Source organism: Gavialis gangeticus, unplaced genomic scaffold (assembly GCF_001723915.1).
Source record: "Gavialis gangeticus isolate Ggan-Ray unplaced genomic scaffold, GavGan_comp1, whole genome shotgun sequence".
Taxonomy (NCBI): Eukaryota; Metazoa; Chordata; order Crocodylia; family Gavialidae; genus Gavialis; species Gavialis gangeticus.
Window position 1 is genome coordinate 161,248,142 of NW_017729022.1, and position 15,636 is coordinate 161,263,777.

A 15,636-nucleotide genomic window follows, 5' to 3' on the forward strand; every position below is an offset into this window, starting at 1 on the left:
TTTTTTTTTTTTTTTTTTTTGCTAATAAGGCGCACAGAAATCCTGCAGTCTCTACTCAAGCAAACTCAGTCTCTCCTGGGAGACTGCAACACAAGTGGTTTTCTCAGCTGGGTATTCAAGAAAAAAATTGTTTTTTTTTAAACACATCAAGATACACAAAGCTTTAGAAAGCTATTACCACCGGGAAATCTGGCATTCAGCAATTAATACAAAGACAATGAGATCCTCAAGTCTTTCATTAGTGAATATTATTTAGCTTTTAGCCACTAGCTCTTTTGTGGCTTTCTAGATGGCTTGTTCCAGCACAGCAGTGTTTGTAATGCATCTTGCAAATTCTCCACTGGGCCACCATCTAAAACCACTGTAAACATTTTACAACAGCTTGAGGCTAGCCCAGAATTTATGCCCCACAGTGCATCAGAGCACTGCAAAATCCCAGAATAGACAAGATAAGAGTGTGTGTCAGTGTCTCAAATCTTCCTCGTCACTGACAGATACAAATAGGTTAAGCACAATACTTTATAGCACAAAACAGAAGACAGCAACAGTATTATGCAGGTAAAAGTTTATTTTCCCCAGGGAGAAGACAAAAGAGACTGACAGGGGGCTCTGCAATCACAATGGTGCAGCAAGATACACTAGTAACATGCCTAATTCCCAAAGTAGTTCCCATCATCTTCAACTCCAGGCCATGGAATAAAGGGGAATATTCTTGAATCTGTGGCCTATGTGCATGTGCCCGGTAAAGTCAAAAAATGTTTCTCAACTCTTCCACTGGCAGCATGTGCATGAACATTTCTCAATGTGCTAGGTTTCCCAGGGAAAAAGATTCACATGAAAATGAGACTATGTACCCTGTAATTGAGAGATCTAAGTACTGAGCCCTTAATCTAGAAACATCTCTGCTGTTTTCATAGATTCAGAGGCTTTCCACATTGGCTACTTTATAAATAGTTTTATTTTATCCTATATTCTTCCTCCTTTTTCAAGCAAGTTCCCCTTTTTTTTCAATACACAAGACCAAACTTATGTCTTAGATAGACAAGACCCAACTTGTCTTTATATAAACAGACACAACTCCCATGGTCTTTAATGGGAGCAGTGACTACTTATGCTAGGGGTCACATTAACCTACACTACACACCCTGTCTTCACATGATTAATATGAAATGAGAACGTTGCAGTTCTTTCTCCACACACACAATAGACTTGTACCTCCCACAAAAGCATTTAATCCTGCAGATACCAACACACATTTTCTAACTATGGTGGGAGCAGGACACAGCTGCCTCTCTTAGGCTTATCTGTAAGTCATTAGGTGACATGTTCCTGGATGCTTTGCTGGGGACATTTATTTCACAGTAACCCTCATCAATTTTCTTTGCCTTGAATATACAAATAGAGACTGCTCCCTTTGATGTAACATCTCACACCTTGAACTATGTGCTGTAGCCCAGCCTTAAGACCTGCTACTGTGCCTGCCACTTGAACGTTCACCACACAAGGCAGGGGTATCCTGCAGATTTGTCTAAAGAGATGCATTTCCAGGTACGATTTTCACAGTTACCCTGCAGTGGGAACAGAGGTGGACCAGTGAAGCCAGTGGTAAAACATCTGTAGGCTTCAATGCAGTTTGTGAGGCCAGTGCTAAGCTCTTTGGAAACTCCAGCCTGTGAAATTTAGCAGGTTCTCCATCTCCCTCTGATATCAGTATATTACAGTATTTGCTGCTATGGATAGAATTACCTGTGCCTTCTCTGGCTTCCAGGTTTTTCCTTACCTCACTTCCCTTTCCCTGTTCCTACCTCCTGCATTACTTCATTGGAAACTTGTACTCCTATAACCACACAGTGTTATACTACTGTACCTATTTCTGTCTCTCCAATGTTGAAGAGCAGTGTCTATATAGAATCAAGTACCTATGAGATTATCCTAATGGGTCCCTAGGTATTTCAGCTGAAGCATTTAATCATCAATCATAATATAAGACAGAGAGATACAATACCTGTAATACCAGAAGCTCAGCATGCCTACTATAAACCCCTTATGAAACAGTCCTGAAGTAAACCATTATACCTTTATGATAGATCCTTTGGGGAAAAATTGTCTATTATTGTTTAAGCAAGGGTTATATTTCTGCTGTGGAATTCTATGGGCTGGAAAAAAAACCTTACTCTATTAAATATGTATAGCTTGAGAGTAATTTGTATCACCTGCTTGGCTGAATCCATTTTCAGACCCATAGGACTCTTCCCAGGAAAAAGTAGGGTGATGTACTAATAGAGGCAGACTGATGTTTAACCTCTGCACATACATCCATAGGCTAGGTATCTTCCTTCCACCAAGATGGCTCAACCTGCAGTCCACCTCTGCAGGTTGAGCAGAGTGGAATCTGGGACTTTTAAAGAACAGAGACAATGTTACAAAACTTGGGCACAAAGCCAGATGTGCACACACATGCTCCCAACAGGCTTTCTGGCATACGTCCATGTCTACATTTCCAGTCTTTTTTGGATAGGCAGAGCTGGCCCTGCTAAAGCATGGCAACTCCCCCTTCCTTAATCTGCTCCATCCTGAGAATACACTGTCTGCAGAGAGGAAATGTTTATTGGTGGCAAAGGTGTATTGATTGTCATGCCCCAGGCAGAACAATAAGCTTTGGGAACAAAGATGGCTGCTCAAATGTCTCTTGTCATTTTACTTCTGGGACACATCATTTTGCATGTTGTCTGTCTTCCAAAAACTCTCACTTCTCCATTGTGCAGTCTTGCCTACTTTGTAGGCATATTGCCTTTGAATTTATTATAGAAGCAGATGAAAACTCTGAAGAGTGTTTTATCACATGCCCCTTGTCTCAGTGAGTAAATAAATAAGGACAGTTCCCTGAAGGACTGATCTTTGCTACCTGATAGTCAGTGACATTTGAACAGATGAGTTTGAGCAACAGGACTGAGAGGTAGCTGTGCTGTGAACTTGCCCGCTTGTTCCTGCATGCTTGGCTCGAAAGCCATTTGTTAGGGCCTGCCTGACAGGAAACTGACTTCCCATCACTGCTCAAAAAACTGGTAGCAGCTCCCGGGCCTACTGCTGTTCCAGTAAAATATTAATGTATTGCAGAATGGTTCTGCTCCCTTTCTTCATGCTTCTGGTGCTGTTCATATATTTTAGCCAGACACATTTGTCAGAAGCAGTTTCATTTCTGCAAATTGCAATTTATCACCTTTTGACACCTGCAAAAGTAAATAGTTTGCTCTTGGGATACCTTAAAAAGGACAGATGAACCTCTAGTGAGCCTAACAACTACTTTGTCTAGGATCCACCTCTCCTCTTGCAATTTTCAAAGATAGCCGTTATCAGAAGACGGATGTAGTATAGGAGCGTTCCACAGGCTTCACAGTTATTTTTGGAGGGACAACCCAGAAACAGCTGGCAGAATGAAGAGTTGTGTTTGCAAATGCAGGTGAGGTCTGGATGAGATTGCTCCAGTAGCATGACTGTGCTAGGGCTCCAAATGAAGAATCCCTACTTGCAGACACAAAACGACCAGCCCCATCTCTTGCCAAACTACAACCGTCCTGTAACATTTAATAAGCTGGAGGGAGGTGGGTTTGGCAGACGGGAGAGTACAGCAAGTATCTGGTTAGGGTCTGGCCAGTTTCCAGGGAAGCAATCCAACACACACCACATACATAGAGGGACCTAGAACAGGCATTAACAGTCACAGATACCCATCTTTACACATACAAAGTTATTTCTGTCTGCCCATTTCTCTAGTCTCACTTTCCTATCCTACCCCTCAAAAATCAACCTTTTGGTCCAGCTCTCCCACCAGGCTGCAGCTGTATTCCCAAGCTCCAGCATCCAGCCCATTTGTCCCAGGGACCTGCAACAGTGTGGGGACGCGGTCAGGAAGGCCAGCCGTACCTTGCCATGCATCCACAGATGCATCTCAAGCAGGTCCGAGGAGGTGATCCTCCCCATCTAAGCGACACTGGTCAGGCCGCAGCTGGAGTACTGCGTCCAGTTCTGGGCGCCGCACTTCAAGAGGGATGTGGACAACATGGAGAGGGTCCAGAGGAGGGCCACTCGCATGATCGGGGGCAGCAGGGCAGGCCCTACAAGGAGAGGCTATGGGACCTGAACCTGTTCAGCCTCCACAAAAGAAGGCTGAGGGGGGAACTAGTGGCCTGTTATAAACTAGTCAGGGGGGACCAGCAGGCACTGGGGAAGTCCCTGTTCCCCCGAGCACTGCCAGGAGTGACCAGGATAATGGTCACAAGCCGGCAGCAGAGGGTATATTTAGGCTAGATATCAGGAGGCACTACTTCACTGTCAGGGCGGCTAGGGTCTGGAACCAACTTCCAAGAGAAGTGGTGCTGGCTCCTACCCTGGGGGTCTTTAAGAGGAGGCTGGATGAACACCTTGCTGGGGTCGTTTGACCCCAGTACTCTTCCCTGCCATGGCAGGGGGTTGCACTTGATGATCTACTCAGGTCCCTTCCAACCCTAGAAACTATGAAACTATGAAACTTCACCCCCCCCGCTCCTCCCTCCACCCAGCTCCTACACATGGGCAGCCTGTCAAATCACTACACATATTTATCTTCCATTTCAACATCAAACATCAGCTTCCCCTCTAGCAGCTGAATTGATCCCCAACATAAACACCCCCACTCAGCTTCCATGACCCTGCCACCTCCTAATTATCAGCAATCCAGCCTGATCCCCTGTTCCAGATCACCCACTAAACTTCTGTAACTGGCCAAGCAGACTGAACTGGCAATGCTCACCTGAAATCCTGTCACCTGTGCTCTAAACTCCTCCCCACACACCACCTCCTGCCTAATGCCTGACTAGGTGTGCTCTTACCAGGACCTCTTTGCCTCCTGGTCTTGACACATCCAAATCTGGGATCTCCTTGGGTTTGCATGTAGAGCTGCTAATACCCTGTAGGCATTACCTTAATACATTATTTCTTATTCCAAGAAGAGTCAGAATTTTTGTCATGTGATAGTAACAGCTTCTGTTTGAAAATAATGCCCCCTCCCTCCCAAAAAATGACCCTGACAAAATTAAGTCCATCCTGCTATAAAAACCTCCCCTTTTTAGATCTCTACCAGTATGGCCTGCCTACTGGCCTGCAAACTGCCAGCCAGACACATCTTCTAAAAAATTCCTGCTTTTCAGCATAATTGTCCTCCTTAGCTTTGATATTTCTTCCTCCAAGCCTTTAGTGGCCACTGCTTCAATCCAACTGCCCTCCTTACAATTATCCTGTTGCTTCCTACATCTCTTGCTGAGCTCTTCCTTCTTGTTCTGTACGCTGAGATTATCGGTAAAATAGTGGGGCATGAGAGCATGGGCGCCTGGTGCCGCCTTAGTTGGGGGGGCACGTGCCCTCTCCTGCGACCAGTCCCGCTGACTGGGGGGGGTGGTCCCCCACGGCCAATCTCACTGCCTGGGGGGGAAGTTCCCCCCACAGCCGATCCCGCCAACTGGGGGAGGTCCCCCACAACTAATCCCATGACAGCTGATCACTGCAGCCACTTCTGGGAGCAGCTGCAGCAATCAGTCGGCACTTGCAGGGAGGGCACCGGTGCTCCCCCCTGCCCCCCCCCCGCCTATCACCTAAGTGGCAAGCACAGCTGGACAGGGGGGCACACTGGCGCTCTCAGGGGGTGCATCACCCTCCGCATCACCACTTCATGAGAGTGCTACAGTGTGGGGCTAGGCAGCAGACAGCCCCACGTTGTAGCACCCTTGTGCCCCAGCCAGTCCCAGTCAGCACCTACACGTGTGCTGAGGTGGAGTAAATAACACTGCCATAGGATAGTACCTGTACCTGGTAGTACTAACCTATGGCAGAGTTAATTAGTTTATCACAAGGAGGATTTGATTAGATATCACAAGGAAGATTATTAAAAGTCAGGTTAGGTTTCTCACAGTACATTAACAGGCTCTTTTATAAATCCCACTAGGCACATAGCTGCATTTTTAAGAAGACTTTGGACCTCTGAAAATCTAGCCCTTAGGCATTTATATAAAATTTACCCCACATTTGCAGTACTTAAGACTTCCTGGAATCAGAGACTCAACTCTCAGCAGGACTGACCTACTGCTCAGGAGATAAGCCGAGTACTATGTAATTAAATAGGCGTGGATCTTGGATCACAGTGGTGAAAGACTTTCAGAGCATAGGTCTGCTTTGCACATCCCATGACACATTTACTAAAGGGTTTATTTGCTGCTGTGTTTTGCCCCTTCTTTTACATAACAGGCTGTGTAGCAGAGAGCTGTCAGAGGCTCTCTCTTTTCTCTGGGTTTACATATGTACAATTTAAACAGGGCTTTCATATAAGGGAGACTTTATGTTTTGTTTACATTTTCAAAGACTGATATGTTAACACAGCAGAAATTGCTTCAGATAAACTTATTCTAAGATAAAAACAAAATGGAAGACTTCCAAGAGATAAGGGGAAATATTTCTTCTGTCTTCAAAATGCTTATGCTAGAAAACAAAAGTATGTGGTACCAACCAAGGGGGTGGTTTTACATTACTTGTTTAGTATTTAATATTGGTGTAGTTATTGCTGGTAGCAAAAATAAGGGGAGGATGAATGGGGTATCAGTCTCAGGCACTGACTTGGGGTGGACCCTCCAAAAATAACCGCGAGGCTACTGCCTCTGCTCTCCCTAGCCACCATGCTGCTGCTAGTAGCCTGGTGGCAACCACTGCCCCATATGTTGCTGCCACTCAGGTTATGTCCCCACAAGTGGGAACATGCACTGTCTGGGGACAACTAGCATCTCTGGCACATGGTAAGTTGCCCTGGGTGGCGTAGGAGAGGCTAGGGCCAGCACCTGGGCTGGACCCAACAACTTACCTGAGATCCTAGGGGCCTCCTGGGGCTCCAGTGGTGGTGATCTGGGCACACAGAGCCTGGCCAGCAGCTGAAGCATGGCTCTGACCAGTCAGGTTCTGGTTTCAGGCGGTGCATACTGTTGCCACGTGTGCTGTGCTGTGCCACTCCGCTTTTCTTTGGCACAAGTTTTTTTGACATCAGGATCTCCTGGTGTTAAAAATACTCTACCGCACTACAAATCAGCAGTGCAATGAACATCTGCATGTGCAGCATATGCAGTTTGTGGCACCATGGATGGGTCTGCAGTGTCACAAACAACATGTGCACACTTGTCTAGATGCACCCCTAGGGTGCAGAACTGCTGCCCAGGTACGCCTCTAGTTGTCACTGGTCCTTGTGTGTAGAGTTTTGTAGCATTACTAGAAGGTGGGTAAAGATATTGGGCCCATTTTTTTTCACATAAATTGGTGCAGTTCCACTTAAATCAGTGGAACTATATTGAGTTATTCCAGAATAATATGACCTTCACACACACACACATCCACGCGTGCATGCGCACATACACACTCTCACACACACACACACACACACACACGTATGTTAGCTGTTTTGAGAAATCTGCTCACCAAGTAAAATTTCCTACCATGGTACAACTTCTGAGGGAATCTAGTTTTGAGAAAACTACAATAAAACATTAAAAGAAAGCAAAATGATGAAAACCCCAGTTCAGCTTCCTCAACTTGCCTCCTCATTTAAGTATTCTGCCATGCACAAAACTCTTATTTGAAAGGTCTAACTTCTCTCCATCTGCAGTGATCATATATCAGCTAAAGGCATGAGCTTGTTAATGCTGAAGTCACAACTATTTTAGCAACAGGGTATTTAATTAAGTTTTCCATTATCCAGTCAATCTCAGTCTCTGAGCTCTTTCTAAGACTTTTTGTTTCCAATAGTGAAACGTTACCATAAGTTTGTTTCAATCAATCTAACACAGGTTCCTGAAAAAGAACATTCTGCTTCCATCTCATTTTCTCTTCAATTTCTGCGGGGAGCAATATTAATTCTGCCCTATCTTTCTGCCTGGGATTTAAAAAAAAAGTGTGGTTTGATCTTTTTTGCCTAAGCAACATAATACAGTATGCCATGCAAATTCAGCATTCAGATTGTTTTATCAGCCTGGATTTCTTGGCCTCACCATGGCCTATAAATCTCAAATTAGTAAACAGTGCTGAACTAGAGCCAGGGTCTGGTAGCATTTGGCTCCTTGCTAATGTACACTTGTGTTGCCCAAGGGCCTCTAGCAAGTGACATCACACTTTGCTAGACGTTGTACAAATAAGCAAGTGACAATCTCTGCCTCAAAGCATTTACAGTCAGAGAGACAAGATGCAACAAATGAGCTAGACAAATATATGGCAGTGGGAAAGGAAGATGAAGGGTTAAGTGTCTGACTTTATAAGCCGTGCTCACCATTCCTACTACGTGTCTAAGCCAGTTGTAAGTATTAGTCACAGGCATCTTCAGGACAGGCTGGGTACTATATAACGCAAACCTAAGTGTTTCAGGGTATGGCTGCATGTACGTTTGGAGCCATTTCAAAAGGGAATAAAGGCAGTAGCTCTTATGTTCTGTTACACATGGACATTTTAGGAAGGCTACAAATGTCGCAAGATAGCTCCCCACAACCACCACTTCAGCCAAGGTTAAAATTGAAGCCAGTTTGCTACACGTGTTGTCCACATGTAACTGTTTACAAGGTAACAGCTGCTGCACCTTTCCCATCAGCACCTCTTCTTTTGAAACAGTTCCAAATATACATGTATGCAATCCATACCTTCCCTCACCCATTCCCAAGCAGACAATTCCTACAAATTCGTAACTTTCTTCAGGTTTGCAATATACAAGCCATCAAAAGAAGACATGGCTGAGGCCATGGTTAGGCTATATTAGAAATGTTTAAATCATTTGCAACCTCATTAAACCAGTGCAAATTCCTAAAACGGATGCACTGAAGCCAGTTTAAATCTTAAATCAGTAAATTTTCTGAAACAAGCTAAACCAGCAACAATTAGTTTAAGTTCATCCATAGTAGGGTGTTGCACCTGTTCACTAGGTAGATTTTTAAAAGCACTTCATTATGTAGCGCACTGTTTTCAGGCTTGACGAGGCCTCAGTCATAGAAGGTACCATTTCTGCAGTTTCTGAAACACTGCCTAAATATTACAATTCTGCAAACTGCGCCAGTGTGTCCATGCGGTTTTTCAATTCTATCACTTTAATTTGCTGAAACAAAAAATATATAGCCAAAAAATATACACAGACAGGTGTGTGATATTAGTGAAAGCATGACAAATATGATGCTCCTTCACATAAGAGAGGGGTTAGCTCCTTCTCTCACTCATGTACAGCTGACAGCAAAAAACATGAAGATGGATATTCACAAGGACTGAAATTGGTAGATTTAGCTCAAGATATTTGCCTCCCCCTTAACGCTTTTTAAAATGTGTATTTTGGACTCTTACGTCTTTGGAGGTGAGAATATAACACACTAAAGATCTGATCCAAATCCTCACTGAAGGTATATCTTCTAAATCACAGCATCACTCTCTCTGCTTCAATTATTCCAGAGTCCAACCCAAGAATGAAAAGAAAATGTTCAGAAAGCATTACCATAGGTGTGTTACAGAAAGGCCACCGGGGCCACGTCCACACAAGCAGGGGTGTGCATTTGCAGCAGCACAAATAGTAGCAGCACAAATTTGTTCCACTACTTTGTGCCACAGTGCACGCTCTTTGTTTTGGGACACTTTGTCCTATTGCTCCATGTCCTGCAGGGCGAAGGGAGGGAGGTGCTGGCTGGGGCACAAAGTGCCTTGGTGTGGGGCTAGCCAGCAGGAAGCACCCTGTGCCCCAGCCAGCTGGGGAATGGCACGTGGAGATGGGGGGAAAAGGCAGCCCTGCCTGCTCCCTTGTCTCTCTGTGCTGCAGAGCCCCCATGCTGAGGCAGCCTGAGCCCCAGCTAGCTGCTCCACAGCACAGCCCCGACATTGAGACATGCAGAGACAAGGGACCATCCACCCCTGCCTGCTCCCCCATCTCAAGGCACTCTGTGTCCCCGCCTGCCCAGGAGTGGCTGGCTGGGGCACAGGGTGCCTCAGTGTTGGGGCTCTGCAGCGCATACAGACAAGGGAACAGGCCCTGGGCTCCTGCATTTGTCCTAGTGCATGACCCTTTTTTTGCAAGGTTTTTATTTGGTACCAGGAAATAAAATTTTGCACCAGTGCTGCATATTAGCAGTGCCACGTGTGATTTAACATACAACAAGACCGGCCAAGCAGTTCTAAAATGCATATAAGGTAAACCACTAATGGTCTAGTTAACTTTGGCATTTAAAAAGGTCAGAATCTCCTCTGCTCAATTGTTAATTTCTCCAAAGCATTAGGTATGACATGTGGCTCATTCTCTTTCACTTTTTTTCTCCACCCAGGGCAGGTGCTGTGGAAAAAGGTACTCCAGTAAATGTATTTGTCTTCACATGCCTGTAATTTAGGAATTTGCACACTTTTCTGTAGTACAGACAATGTGAAAGAGAAAGATCAGGAAGCACATTGACAATGAGCAACTGTGTGGCAGCAAGTTACTGGTTATTTTGGGAAAACAGCATATTTTAGAGGGGCAAGGATTTTTGTGGGGGAGATCTTTTATTGGGCCAACTTTATGGGCTTAGACAAGCAGTTAAGAGACCGCTCACAAAAATCTTGGTCTCTCACATTTTCTGAACCATCATGGGTACAACAACTATTAAAACATATTTGCAGCTGTCTTAGTGAATATCAGCAGCTGGAAACGAAAAACCTGCCCCTTGTACGTGGCCACTACAGCTCACACTTGGAGATCCACTTCATATGTTTTACATCTCAGCGCTTTTTTATCCCCTTTCTAAATTCTCTCTGCACTACCTTGCTCTCAGTATACCCATTATAGCTATCTCTACATCAGACAAAAGAATCAGAAAAGTCAGAGTTTTCAAGGCCAACAACCCTTATGACATTCCAAAGAGATGAGGCGGTACTGAGACTTCACCCTAAACACACTCCAAAAGTCGCTTTAGACTTTTGTTTACATCGATCCCTTAATCTCCCCATTTTCTTTCTAAAACATCACCATGGGAGAAAACATTTCATCTTAGAGGTTTCAAGGGCCTTACTCTATAACCTGTACAGGACAAAACCCTTCAGACCATCCCTACTTCTTTTTGTTGCTATACATAGTACTTTTAAAGGGCAGGTGCTTTCTTCCCAGAAGAATGGCTGGTTCAACGTCTTCAGCCTGCTATCACACAGCTGTTACACTTCTTTCTCCTAATATTAGAGCTCATTTAGCTAAAATACAAGCTGGTTCACACATACCCAGTAGTAACTGTGGCCTCCTAGGATGATGCTGTCCTAAACCTCAGCTTTTTCAGAGTTTTCCTTAACCTGCAATTCATTGTTTGCAAGGAAATTTGCAAGGACAGCTGCAGCTGCTCTGTCTGTTATGCTCTGAGCAGCAGCGTGCAGCCATGGCCCAGCAGACACGGCTATTCCAGTTTCTAATCGCACGTATCTATGCTTAAAGTGGGGTTCAAACACAGCTGAATTTTTCAAATGTGTGGAAACATTTCTACTTTTTGTCAAAAACCTAATCATTACATAAGACCCCCTTATACCTTCTCTATCTCCATTTTTCAGCTGCTGTAAAATGGCTCCCGGAGTTAAATAATCTCAGATTTGATATTCAAGGTTAAATTTAATATAAAGGAGGAAGAGAAAGCTGGCAGCACTTCACTCCAACTGTCTATCTTGCTTATGCATCTATACACTTTGGTCCAGATCGGGGCAAGCAATTATTTGGGCCTGCGGTCAGCACTCCCCACCCCCCCCCGAACAGTCCAGAGCCCACATGTCCTGCAGCGCCTCCCTGCCATCTCCAACAGTGCATATCCCCAACCACAGCCTGCCCCATGCCCACTCCAAACTCGTCCCACCTGGAGCAGACCAAACAGAACCCATGCGCACAGCTGCCCCACGCATGCTCCAGACCACCCGCCCATGCTAAGCAGCAGCAGTGGCCAGGCAGAAGCTGCTGTTTGGTGGAAGGGGAAGCAGCTCCTCCTGCTCATGGCTGCTGGGTCGTTCTTGCTGCATCCCAGGCCCAGGCTGCCCTGCAGTTCCTCTCTGCTGCCATCACCCCCACCTCTGGGCCACCCAGTGGGGTCAGCAGTGGCAGCAGCCAGAAGAAATCCAGCTGCAGAGCCACTGGGGAAGGCAGTCCAGCTGCAGAACTGCCCGAGCCCCACTGCATGCCCAGGGGGGTGGCAAGATACATCATGGACTAGGCAGTACCTGGGCCAGGCAGGGCCAAAAGACCTGCCACAGGCTGGACCATTGGTGATGCATAGGGGGTGCACGCGGGTGCATGTGCACCCCCTGAGATTGGCAGTGCACCCCCTGTGAAAAGCACCCTATTTGGAGTCAATTTTTAAACAGTACCAGCTATTAAATTCCAACCTACATTATACTGCCTTGAGTTTGCAGGCTCTTGATCTTTTGCAGGCTCTTGAACATCTTTTGGTTTCATCCCCGAGGCCAAGAAAGTTGGCACAAACACTTTGTTATCTGATTTTCTGTACAGTTTTACAGCAGGTGTTCAGTATCGTAAGCCTAATGCTTTCAGTGATTGTTCAAATTAGTAATTCAACTGAGGTCTTGTGAAAATACAGTGGTTCATCTCAGTCTTAGAAAAACAGTCAAGAAAAAGTGCCTGAATTTTACTTGTGCTCACTTTATGTGTTTTTTCTCCAAAAATCTGTTCTGACCCCTGTCATCCTTGATTTCAATGTATCTTGAATGTAAATCCCACAGTAATAAGTTATTTGGGGCACAGACAGAAGTGCAGCTCCCCACTGTAACTGAGAAGGCTTTGCAGGAAGCCTTCTGAGTTACAGCAACCCCCCCGACCAAACAGAAGTTCACAGTCGGTTCTAGGGGGAGGCTAGCTCCTGTCTGGAAGCCTGCAGCAGGGTTCCTCTAGAAATGGCCCTTTCCCTCTCCCAGCCTGTTGCTGTTTTCAGAATGGGAGGGGAAAGGGAGAAGAGGGAGTTCATTTTAAGGGTTCCCCAGCCAGTGCTAGAGAGTGGGATGCGTTAATCAGAGCTCCCCACCTTGGGGGGGTGGAGAGCTCCAATACACCTACCTCGCCCTCTGGCGGGAGCTGAAAAACCCTCAAACTGAACTCCCTCATGCAATGAGGTTTTAGATTTTCATCTGATCAGTCATTTGTGAAGCTGTCTGCAGCCATGCACTCATGTTTGGTTACATAAACCACTTCCTGTGGCCAGATTGGCCAAAAATTGTCACTTCTGCCTGTGCCCTTATTAATGTTCCTGTATGCTTCTCTAATACCACAGAATATCATTGCTTAGTTTGAAGTCAGACATTTAAAACAGTCCAACAATGAAACCTTTCTCCTTTCAGTTGTTCAGCTCACCTTGTCCAGATGTTAGAATGACTAGTTTGTCATAGTCAGTCTCCTCCAGGAGAGAAGAAACCTGCAGTTCTAGTGCTAAGGAGGAGAAAAGCTTTGACAAAAAGATTTTTGATTTTCCTCATACTTGACCATCCTTAAAAAAAAATTAAAGCCTTTTCCATTCCTTTTTCAGGTTCCTCTAAATACAATCATTAGCAGTCTTGGATACTGTTGCACATACTTCTTCTGTGGTCAGGCATGCTTTGAGGAAACATCCTGTATATGTTTGATGGACAAAGTTGGGAAGACATCCTCAGAGTCCAAGATATGGCACTGCCTTTATATCTTGAACCCAAAACACTTGGCACCCAAGCTGGGAGTGGAATGAAAATTCATGAAGCAATCAGTTTTCAGTAGGGAATGGTGTGTTGGTATTGCCTGGATCATTCCCGGGTTCTCCTTAAAAAGGACACACAAAGACATAAAATTCAACTTTTCAGTTTTAAGTAGCACGTTTTATTCTTTACACCCTGCCCTACTGAAATCAACATCTGCTTTGTAAATAAGGTTAACTACGTGTCACCTAGAAAAAAAGCTGCCTAGTTAATATAGTATATTGCCAATAAGTTGTTTAAACTGCAGAACAAAAACCTTCTGAATATGCACTTATTATTAGGAGCTATCATATAGGTGACGATAAGTTTTTTCCAAAGGCTATCACCGTGTTTACAGTCATCTGAACAGTGCCAATGAATCTGTAATCTTTTTCAGCAGCATTGTGTTGTAAATATGTGACCATACCAATTGCACTCAAGTTCTTCTTGTGGTTTTGATTCAATATACACAGTCACTTTTCCTGCTAAGAAGTTCACTGTGAAGCATTACATTGCCAGGAAATTCATTCAGTTTCAAAATAGAAGTCCATATAATGCTTTACACTCTCTTTGAAGCACTGTACAGAGTAACTAGTTAATAGCTGGAAAGTGTCCCTACTTTTCGCACTTGCACATGGTCACCCAGCAGCCTGGAGAACAGCTCCCGCAGGTAAGTCTGGCAAAGGGAAGTGGGGATTGACACCACCATAGGGAGAGAGGGACAGAGGGAGTGAATTGGGCAGGGCCTGGGGCTGCTGCCCAGCCCAGGCGGTGTGTGGAACTTGAGGCCTGGGGCCAGAATGCATGGGGAGTGGGATGGGGCCATGAGCAGCTTGTCTGGGGGGTGGGGATAGTGGGGCTGGCTCCCCATCACTGCATTCACTTCTGGGGGATCAGGGGGACACATGCCCTCCAGATCTGTGTATGGGAAAGGGTTGGAAGTGGGCTGCCTGCTGCAGGTTTAGCAGTGCTGGATTATGACATGCTGAGGCCCTAAACTATGTCCAGCTTAAGAGGCCCCACATGATAAAAATAATCCAGTTTTTTTCCACATATAGCGGCCCCTCATATTGTGAGGCCCTAAACTGTAGTTTAAGTAGCTTAAGCCTAAATCTGGCACTGGGACTTGGGCTTCCTGCCCTGCTGCCTTCCCCCCGGAGCTCCCACAGCCCATCAGACAGGACCCAGTGCAGCAGGGCAAAGCGGGGCTGAGCAGGGAAGCTCCTTGCTGCTGCAAACCCTATGTCACCCTGGCAAAGAGCCCCCTTCCCACCCAGCAGCAGGGCAGGTGGTGGCACAGAGTTGTGTCCCTCACTGCTGTAGGGCAGGCAGGGGACACCTTGCCATGGCAGCGTGGGGCTTGCAGTGGCATAGGGCTTGCAGCAGCAAGGAGCTTCCTTGCCTGGCCCTGCTCTGCCCTGCCATGCCGAATCCTGCCAGCTGGGCCGCGGAGGCCCTAGGGGGAAGGCAGCACGGTGCTGAGCCTGAGCCCACAGCAGGCAGCCCACATCTGCCCCCCCATGGGCTCCACTCTGGCCATGCTGCTCACAGGGGAGGGAGACTGGGCTCTGTGCTCCACTTGCTGCCTCCTGTGGGTGGCAACCAGGGCTCGGGCACTGCTGAGAGGGGCAGCGGGGCAGGGAGCTGTGGACCCGGGTCCCTGGCTCTAGTCCTGGCAGCAGGGCCGTCCCTGGGTGGGGAGGGGAGGAACAAGTCGGGGCAACCACCCTGGGTCCTGCGCATTGTGGAGCCTTACAGACAGTGCTGTAAAGGCACCGCTGCAGTCCTGCCACTGGCTTCTGTGGGTGGTCACCACATCTCCCCCCTCACCACTGACACCACTGCTGGCTTCTGTGGGTGATCGCCACCCCCACCCCACCGCCGCTGGCTTCT